General features: G+C 39.1%; 1 non-coding gene across 1 annotated transcript; it reads right to left on the bottom strand.

Annotated features, from left to right (window-relative positions):
* Nucleotides 1-9,086: 9,086 nt before the first annotated feature.
* LOC118480002 lies at nucleotides 9,087-9,193 on the bottom strand. The gene has a single exon (XR_004861642.1). It is a non-coding gene; the product is annotated as a small nucleolar RNA R71 (small nucleolar RNA).
* Nucleotides 9,194-9,517: the final 324 nt, after the last annotated feature.

The following is a 9,517-nucleotide window of genomic DNA, read 5'->3' as shown; positions in this document are numbered from 1 at the left end:
TTGATGGAAACTCACAAATACATGGATTTACAAACTTTGGTAACGCTTTTCAAATTATACCTAAGTAAGAGGACGCGCTGATCGTGTTTACAAAGGTTCGTTTGGGCTCGGCCCATTCTCTCTCGTGCAATGCACAAAGACTCTCGTGGGCTAGACTCACAGTTTTCATATATCATGCCAAGAAAATGATTTTACTATATTTTCTCAGCAACTTTAAAACCGGTTATCAAAAAGATTTATTTTAAATCTTTTCAAAACAAACTATGAACTCGCTCAACTTTATGTTGACTTTTTCGCATGTTCTTTCTCAGGTTGCATTTTCAAAACTATGGAACGGTTGGAATAGGAGAACCCATGGGAATTCAAGTACTTAGCGACGTTCATTTTCTAGAAGTCTTAGCTAATTGCTTCCGCTGTGCAATGAAGATACCGGTCCAGTCACGCCATGCTCTGATAATTTCGGGGTGTGACAGATTGGTATCAGAGCTATAGGTTTCAGCGAATTAGGTTTCTGTAGAGATACCTAGGCTTTAACCTTACTTTCCTATGGGAACTTAGATTATTAAGACTTGGACACATACAGAACGCCTAGGACTGAATATGGGTTTCCAACCGTTGCCGAAAACAATGAGTCAACATTTTGATTTTAAACATGCACAAGAGTTGTGTTTGATACACGATACACGAAACGATTACATATGGTAAGCAAAACCTTGTGGGTTTATATAACATGCATTTAGGACCTTCGGAAAACTCATGTCGAAACTCATTAAAGGTCCTCACTTAGAAACCGTGACTAACAACTCGGGCAAACACCATTACCTATATTTTCTATGCTATTTTAATTACCCGAGCAGGTAATCTAGGTGGAACGAAATGCTATTGCGCAAATATACGTGAAACTTAAACTATACGTCAGCGGACGTCGAAGTACATCACACACGACTTTCGAGGCAAGGCCTTGGGGAAGCCACAAATGGTCACGATAACAACGATGCTAATCCCGGCAGCGGGAGAACTACCGACCGCAATATGACACTTTGCCATGTGATCCGGCAAACAACATGAATCTTGCTGAGGTACGTTAAAGCAAGATTTCACAACAGTCGATGCTTAGTCTAATAGGACTCACAGCTATTGGCGCTGCAAAAGAAGTCACAGGTCTTCACATTCCCCTATTTCATTTATGGCAAATACGCAACGTTCGACATTCTATGGTAATGCACATAACAACCAATCATCACGTGAACTTCCAGGTAAAGTCCTTAAATTTCTTTTGTTGAAATTTCGACTTCTTGCATATAGTGAGCAGATTTTAGCATTTCTACTCCCCCCTAATGATCGTTGCACCACAAAGATTTTCTTCCATGATAGCAAACACTTAATTGTTTTATTTTTGATGAATTCATATGTACGCATACATTGTTTGTCGCGCATGTGGTTTGTTGATCCGTGAAGACCATTGGAGGGCTTCACTCCAAATTGTCGTTTTATCAAAGCTCAAATATCGTTCGCTATACTTGATCTTTGCATTGTGATCTAGACGACCCGTATTATTGCAAAGTGTTGACTCCTTGGTATCGAGTCAACGGATTTCTTGAAAAACTCATTTTCTTTCGAAAGGCATACATGGTTTTTCATTGTAATCATGTCGAAACTATTTTATTGATACATGAATTTATTGTTGGATTGTGTTTCTACCAAGTTCAATTGATTGAACTTGCTCGTAATATATATTCGATTCAAGATTCCATATGATGGATTGAGGCCATCATATTCGAAATAATCCCAACAAGCACTTCATTTGCTTTGAACCATAACATGCTTGTTTGGTCTTCGACTTCATTGAATCGTTTCCTTGATCACGATCACCTTGTGGTGACGTTCTCACAAATTTGAAGCTTGCGCTAATCTCGTTGCTCACATCATGTACGGATTTAATTATTTATTTAATTGTTTATTGATATTAAATCCGCTTAGTTGATTTATCATTTTAAAGCAATCTTAACACAATCGTGTGTTAAGACAATGGTACACAAATTCATATTATATTCCGGTGTACCTCTTAACGGTTCTTTCAGCATCGATCGAACATTTTGTGATGTTTATTGCTCTTTCATTTTCGATCGAAAAACATTATTTATTTGTTTCAATATCAATTGAAATTCCTATGAGACTTGTTTTTACTTCGTTGAATCTTGCATCTGATTTCAAAACACGGTGATACTTGTTCTATCACTGCTATTATTGAACTATTTCAATCACTACGACACCTTGTGGTGTCAGAACGAATTTGTAGCTTGGGCTAATCATGGTCGATCGTTTCATGCAAAACTACATATGTATTTCGTTTGACTAATCATTTAAATGGTCTTAATGCAACTATGTATTAAGATAATGATACACCAGGTTCGGTTGTATTTCATTTCGGTGTATCCTTGCAACTCAACAATGTCAACACGTTGATTTTATCTTATTCATTTATTGGTCCAATAGTTGACAAATCATTTCATGATGCTATCGATTTGTGCTTGTTGATTCAAGTTTCAATCATACAACCAACGCAAGTTTCCATTGATAGTAAATTCTATTGTTTCAAAAAAAAATTGATTTGTATATTGTGAACGTTCATTTGAAATTCCTCTTTTGTTGAACCCAGTAAACCTAGTCACATTGGTGATAGTATCACAACATCTCGTTCACTTGACATCGATTTCTAGAACAAAATCAGTTAAACCATTGGGTTCCTATTGATGCAAAATGTTCTTGCAATCACGTAATCTGAACAAGTTTTGGTTCGATTACATGGTCATTCACTTTGGTATTATTTGGACTTACCTAGAAACGTCATAACTCTGAGTAGATAACATAGTCTAAATTTCGAGGACGAAATTTCAGTAACAGGGGGAGAATGTGACAACCTGTAATTAACGGCCTTCTAATTACGCGATTAACAAACGTTTAGGCGATGACAAGTAGTGTTTAAGACATAGATTAACTTAATTAGGCCTTTGGAGTACCTACGAGCGTCTATTCGGCCTTATAGTACGCGAATGATAATCTGCGGAGAAAACTGCGTAACGATAAACGATAACGAACTGATACCGTACAAAATGCTGACAACGCCGACAAATACGAAATTTATGCATGTAACTTATAGCTATGAATGTGGTTTCGCGAAATATTATCCTTTCGAACGACACAAAGCGCAAACGGGAACGAAAAATGCGGAAACAGTAACGCACCGACAATCAACGACGAAACAGAAGCACCAGACTCGAATCTCCGTCTTGATATTAATATATTAAGATATATTTAGCTTCTTTTTTTTATATTTGATTATCCATAGTTAAAAAAGGATCACAAAACGGACACGAAATGACGAACGGCACAGTTTACACATTTTTAACGCAACTGATAAAAATGTGCGTCGAATATCGATTTCTGACGTAATTTTTTTTGGAATTTCGATTTATCATTATATTTTATGACATTTTACGATAATCGGGTTTAAAAACGGGCTTCGAAACTGCTATTGGGCTACACAAACAATTAGACACGCGATAATGGGCCTTGGGCCCAAGCCCATTAAGAAAATCAAACCCTAGACATATATATGAGTAGAAAACCCTTATCTATTCATTGTTGAAAGCAGATCATACACGCACACAACACTTCTCTCTTTCTTCTACCTTAGAAACCCTAACAAAAACACAAACAAACCTAAATTAAAACCTCAGTCCTTCACATCTCATACATCTACACACACCAACAAACCCCTGCTATCTCGTGATGCCTCTGGCCGACCACAACCGGAGCCGGAACTGGCGATCGACGAGCTTCTCCGATCGATATGTTTGCTCGGTCGAACACCCCCCCACTCTGATCTCACCCGCTGCAAACCCACCTCCGATCACCTCTTTTTACGGCGATAGAAGCAACAGCGCCGCCGCTCACGGCGGCGGCAATGGATTCCGGCAACCGTTCTTTCTCGGGTAAAATGCACCGTAGGAGTCGACGAAACCTGACTGTGACCGGAGACGCCATTTCTTGCAGTAGCGCCGTCACGTACAGCGGCGGGTGTATCCTTTTCGACAAGTTTACCGGTAAGCCACATATCCTCACTCATCATCACTTCCCTGTTTCTTTGATTTTTTTTTTTTTGGATGGTGATGACTGATAATGTGGTTAATTATGATGCTGTTAATGTTGAAGAAGATGATGGTTATGAGGATGATTGACGACGACGGTGGTGGCAGTTATTTGGTTTCAGGCTCGATTTGGTTCGAGTCACGTTTAAGTTCAAGATTCGGGTGTCGCGGCTTAGTTTGGTTATGGGTTCAGGTTCACTCCAGTCGACTCATTCAACACCGGGTCAACCCAGTCAACCGGTCAATGTCAGTCAACATTGGTCAACGAAGTCAAACCAGTCAACACATCAGGTTGACTGGTCAAAGCTGGTCAACTGGGATCTCGGTTCAGTTACGGTTCACAACTATGGTCAACTGGTCAACACGAGATGTGGTAAAGTCCTGACGACGCGAATTTTCGTCGTATCGTTTATATAGTTACATTTTTTTTACGCGAACCGAGCTCGAACCGAATATATTTAGTGGTTGTTTTCATTTTTTTTACAATACTCGATGAAAAATATATATTATGGATTGCTTAGATTGTTTTGTTTTGACAAAATGACGGCAACTTGAGTTGTCGGGTTATCCTAAAAACAGAGGAAACTCTGTCCGATTTTCATTAAAAACCCGAAACACGACACATAATTTATGATCTAAAAACGACACTTATCGAATTTCGAATGCTTCTTATAAAATAAAGATAAATCTATATAATTATTTTGGCGACATTTCACGAGTTATAAAACGAGATACTAACTAACGAAATTCGATCCTTTTTCAAAACAAATATAATTGTTTATTTCTATTTCAATTGTCGCACACTCGTATACTTAGATCAAAGAAATATAACCGTTTATATTTATTTCAAATGGCGTAATCCGTAAGTTTTTTTTTTGTAGATACAATTATCTACATTCATTTTAAAACGCCAATAATTCGAAATATCCTCGAATACTTTTGTAAAATAAATATTATTATTTATATTCATTGCGAATCCGAGTATCTATTTCACGCTTCGACTTCGCACGCTTTTATAAAACAGATATGGCAGTTTATATTTATTTCAAATGTCGACGACGCGAATACTTTTGAATGTTTTATAACAATAGTATACTTGTTATATTCATTTCAAATGTCAAGACTTCATGTATATATATATATATATATATATATATATATATTTACGACTTACGAAAACTACGAAGAGTCGTATTACTATTTCGTCTACGCCTTCTAGTCACGACGACTAACACCACCTCATATAAGTATATTTATATTTATATATGTCAATATATATATAGTCTAAACCATTCGAAAAGTAAGTCGTTTTCAAGACTTAGTTTTATCCCGAATATAAAGGGGATCAAATAATCATAGTTGGTTATTTTAAACCATAATGAGAACACCTTCGTAGTGTCGTTTTATTAACGACTCGGTAGAGCTCGGACTCGTAGTTTAGCCACTTTTATTAGGAAACTGATAAGTTATTCTCTGATAGGAATACTATAGATGCACGCTAGCTAATTCACGTTCTCGGAACAACACTTCAGAATCACACTAAGCTAGCTTTGCACAGGAATATCCAGGTGAGTTCATAACCCCCACTTTTTACTGTTTTACATTTTTATAAAATGTTTTCGGGGGTGGAAAGACATGCAAGTTTTGCAAAATCACACAAGGTTTCGATAAATGAATATTGCATATTTATAAACCATTTTGCGACATGATTTTAACAAACTCAAATGGTTTACGAAAAGATTATGCTAAACATACCGGTTTATAAAAACATTAGTGTTTTTCGAAACATGCATGAGTTTTAATAACACGAATGGCGTGGGCAAAGGCCCAAGGACATGGGCAGAGGCCCAAGGACATGAATAACTCTCACATTATACGTTAACTAGGGTATGGTTAAGCTAGGGAATGGACTGTTAGATCAGGTGAGTGAATAGTAATCTCTCTTAAGTGCCATTAATCTTGTATAAGACCGAGGGCAAAAGTGGTAGATCTATCGGGTGTAGCGAGCCCCACTCTTGGGTCCTTGTGTGGCCCATGTAGTGCTTTTGTTGTTCTAACCGGGTGGACCGGGGGAAATCCGCTAGGGTTGAGTGCTTCCTATGTCGCCACACATATTAATGTCCTTGCAAAACATTAATGATCTGTTCATAGACGCTTACATACCAGCTTTTGATACTCAAATTTTCAAATGTTTTTAAGATTCATTTGATGGAAACTCACAAATACATGGATTTACAAACTTTGGTAACGCTTTTCAAATTATACCTAAGTAAGAGGACGCGCTGATCCTGCTTACAAAGGTTCGTTTGGGCTCGGCCCATTCTCTCTCGTGCAATGCACAAAGACTCTCGTGGGCTAGACTCACAGTTTTCATATATCATGCCAAGAAAATGATTTTACTGTATTTTCTCAGCAACTTTAAAACCGGTTATCAAAAAGATTTATTTTAAATCTTTTCAAAACAAACTATGAACTCGCTCAACTTTATGTTGACTTTTTCGCATGTTCTTTCTCAGGTTGCATTTTCAAAACTATGGAACGGCTGGAATAGGAGAACCCATGGGAATTCAAGTACTTAGCGACGTTCATTTTCTAGAAGTCTTAGCAAATTGCTTCCGCTGTGCAATGAAGATACCGGTCCAGTCACGCCATGCTCTGATAATTTCGGGGTGTGACAAAAGACAAACCTGTAGAAGCTTCTATTGCTCACCACGGGGCCGTGCCCAGTGAACACGGGGGCGTGCCCAAAGTACTGCAGGCGCATTAATTGTAATTGCGAATTACAATTAATGAGGAGAGATAGTGTCAGACAGGCACGGGGCCGTGCCCAGGCCTCTGTTCAGCCTATAAATAAGAGTGCTTGGCTTCATTGCAACTCATCCCTTGGCACACCACCTCTCTCACACTTCATCCACCACCCAACACCATCACAACACCATCATCCACCACCATCATCCATTGCCCATCATAGAGTGTGTGAGTCGTCTCGGGATCCAAGATTGATCGTAAGAGTTCTTGACAATCAAGGCCATGTTTGCCTAAGTCTCTTACATCACTTGGTGAAGACAAGTGTTTAGTATAATACTTTTTATTTTTAATCTTTTGCACTTTTTATTTGGTTTTGTATTAATGACTTTAATAACTAGTTTCTTATGTTGAAGGTGACTTTTCCTTATCGTTTGTCCGTGGTGTCTTGGCATTATTTTACTGTCTATATAAAATAAAAGATTTTCACCATTCATATCTCCACGGTCTATATGGAGGTATGTTGGCTACCTGGTCGGGGGTTAAGGGAACGGTTTGGTAAGGGTCTTGCCCTTGTTCAGCGTTTAGAGGTCCTGCAAGGGACCTGGGTCAAATTTAGTAAGATCTCCTTCAATACCCAAAGGTATTGGATGGCGGGGATCCAAACTCTTTGACCCCCTCATAAGTAAACTACTATTAATACTATAACCCGGCTATTTAGGACTGTATCCCTGCTGACTCAGACTACTTAGTCGAGGGTAACGTCACCTCCAAAAGAGGGGCCTACCATAATTTGCATTAATAACTTAATTCATTATCTTTCAATAATCCGACCCTTTAGGATTGTATCCTTGCTGACTCAAACTACTGGGTTGAGGGTAACGTCGCCTTCAAAAGAGGGGCCTACTACAATAACTAAGATAATCTCTTAAACAAGTGCAAAAGTGCGAAAATAATCAAAGGTTATACTAATACACGAGTCAGATCCAAGTGATTCATCTTGTCTATCTGTTTTTATTTTTCAGCATTTAGTTAGTTTTATTTTCTTAGTTTAAAAATCTTTTTCTAGCATTTTGATTTGATTAGACGTTGAGGATAAACCGGTACTAAAAGCTCTTGTGTCCTTGGACGACCTCGGTATCTTACCAACACTATACTACGTCCACGATGGGTGCACTTGCCCATATGTGTGTTTAGTGTTAGTAAATTTCGTGTTTTATAAATTTAAAACTTGGCTAAAAAGTGTAAAAAGGGCTTAAAATATATATCTAAAATATATATTACACTACACACGCATCAAGTTTTTGGCGCCGTTGCCGGGGACACAAGGATTTTAAGAAAGTTAGGAATCAACGACCTAATCATTTTTTTTATTTTCTTTTTAATTTTTTTAGGATTTTCTTAGTTTTTCAGCTTCTGCAGAGCTCGGCACGGGCCGTGCCTGGTCGGACACGGGCCGTGCCCAGCAGTGTTACTGGCAGTTTTTAGTTTTCCGAGTTACAGAAGGCTGACCACGGGGCCGTGTCGGTGCAACACGGGGACGTGTCCAACTCTCCAGTAACAGGGATCCGGAAAACAATCACTGTAACTCCGACCACGGGCCGTGTTCATTGAGCACGGGGCCGTGGTGAACCTTCTGACCAACATTCTTTTCTGTTTTTGTTGCAGGACTTGGAACCAGACGCCATCTCTACGTAGTGTATGAGCTCCAGTTCTAATAAAGACATAAAAGAACCTCTAGATTATCTACGCTTTCTCAGAAAAAGACTAAAATCTAAAAGCCAAGAGAAGGTTTCGGGGAACCCACTTCCAATGGCGGACCAACGTACCCTCATGGATTATCTACGACCCACCGTAGGTAATCTCGGCGCCGCTATCAATGCACCGAATGTTGAAGCTAATAACTTCGAACTTCGGCCGCATTTGATACAGATGCTTCAGAACTCCGCAACCTTCCATGGGCTTACGGACGAGGATCCCCATCTACATATTACTAATTTCTTAGAAATATGTGATACCTTTCGGATCAATGGAGCATCAAATGACGCCATCCGCCTCCGAATGTTTCCTTTTTCACTAAAAGACCGAGCAAAAGCTTGGCTTAACGCCCTCCCAGCTGGATCGGTAAACACCTGGGATGAACTAGCCCAAAAGTTTCTATATAAGTATTTCCCTCCCGCTAAAACGGCTAAATTAATGACTGAAATTAATACATATTCACAAGAGGACGGGGAATCCTTATATGAAACTTGGGAAAGGTTCAAGGAGCTATTGCGAAAGTGTCCACATCACGGCCTTGCGATATGGCAACAAGTATCCACTTTCTATAATGGGTTGTTGCCACACACAAGGCAAACACTTGACTCTAGCTCCGGGGGACTTTTAGGTAATCGCCGCCCGCATGAAATATATAATCAAATTGAGGAAATTGCTCAAACCAATTTTTAGTGGCACACTCCCCGAGGCAATAAATCCATTGCCCCGGGCGCCCATAAGGTTGATGAAAGCACTTCTTTACAAGCCCAATTCGAGGCCCTTTCTTCGAAAATAAAAAAATTGGAAATGACAAAAACGGTCTCGGTTATGGCTTGTGAAGGGTGTGGTGGGCCACATGAAAATTG

The sequence above is a fragment of the Helianthus annuus genome, chromosome 6, assembly GCF_002127325.2.
Source record: "Helianthus annuus cultivar XRQ/B chromosome 6, HanXRQr2.0-SUNRISE, whole genome shotgun sequence".
Taxonomy (NCBI): domain Eukaryota; kingdom Viridiplantae; phylum Streptophyta; class Magnoliopsida; order Asterales; family Asteraceae; genus Helianthus; species Helianthus annuus.
Note: the sequence above shows the minus strand (reverse complement) of the source record. Positions and strands in the feature narration are given on the sequence as shown.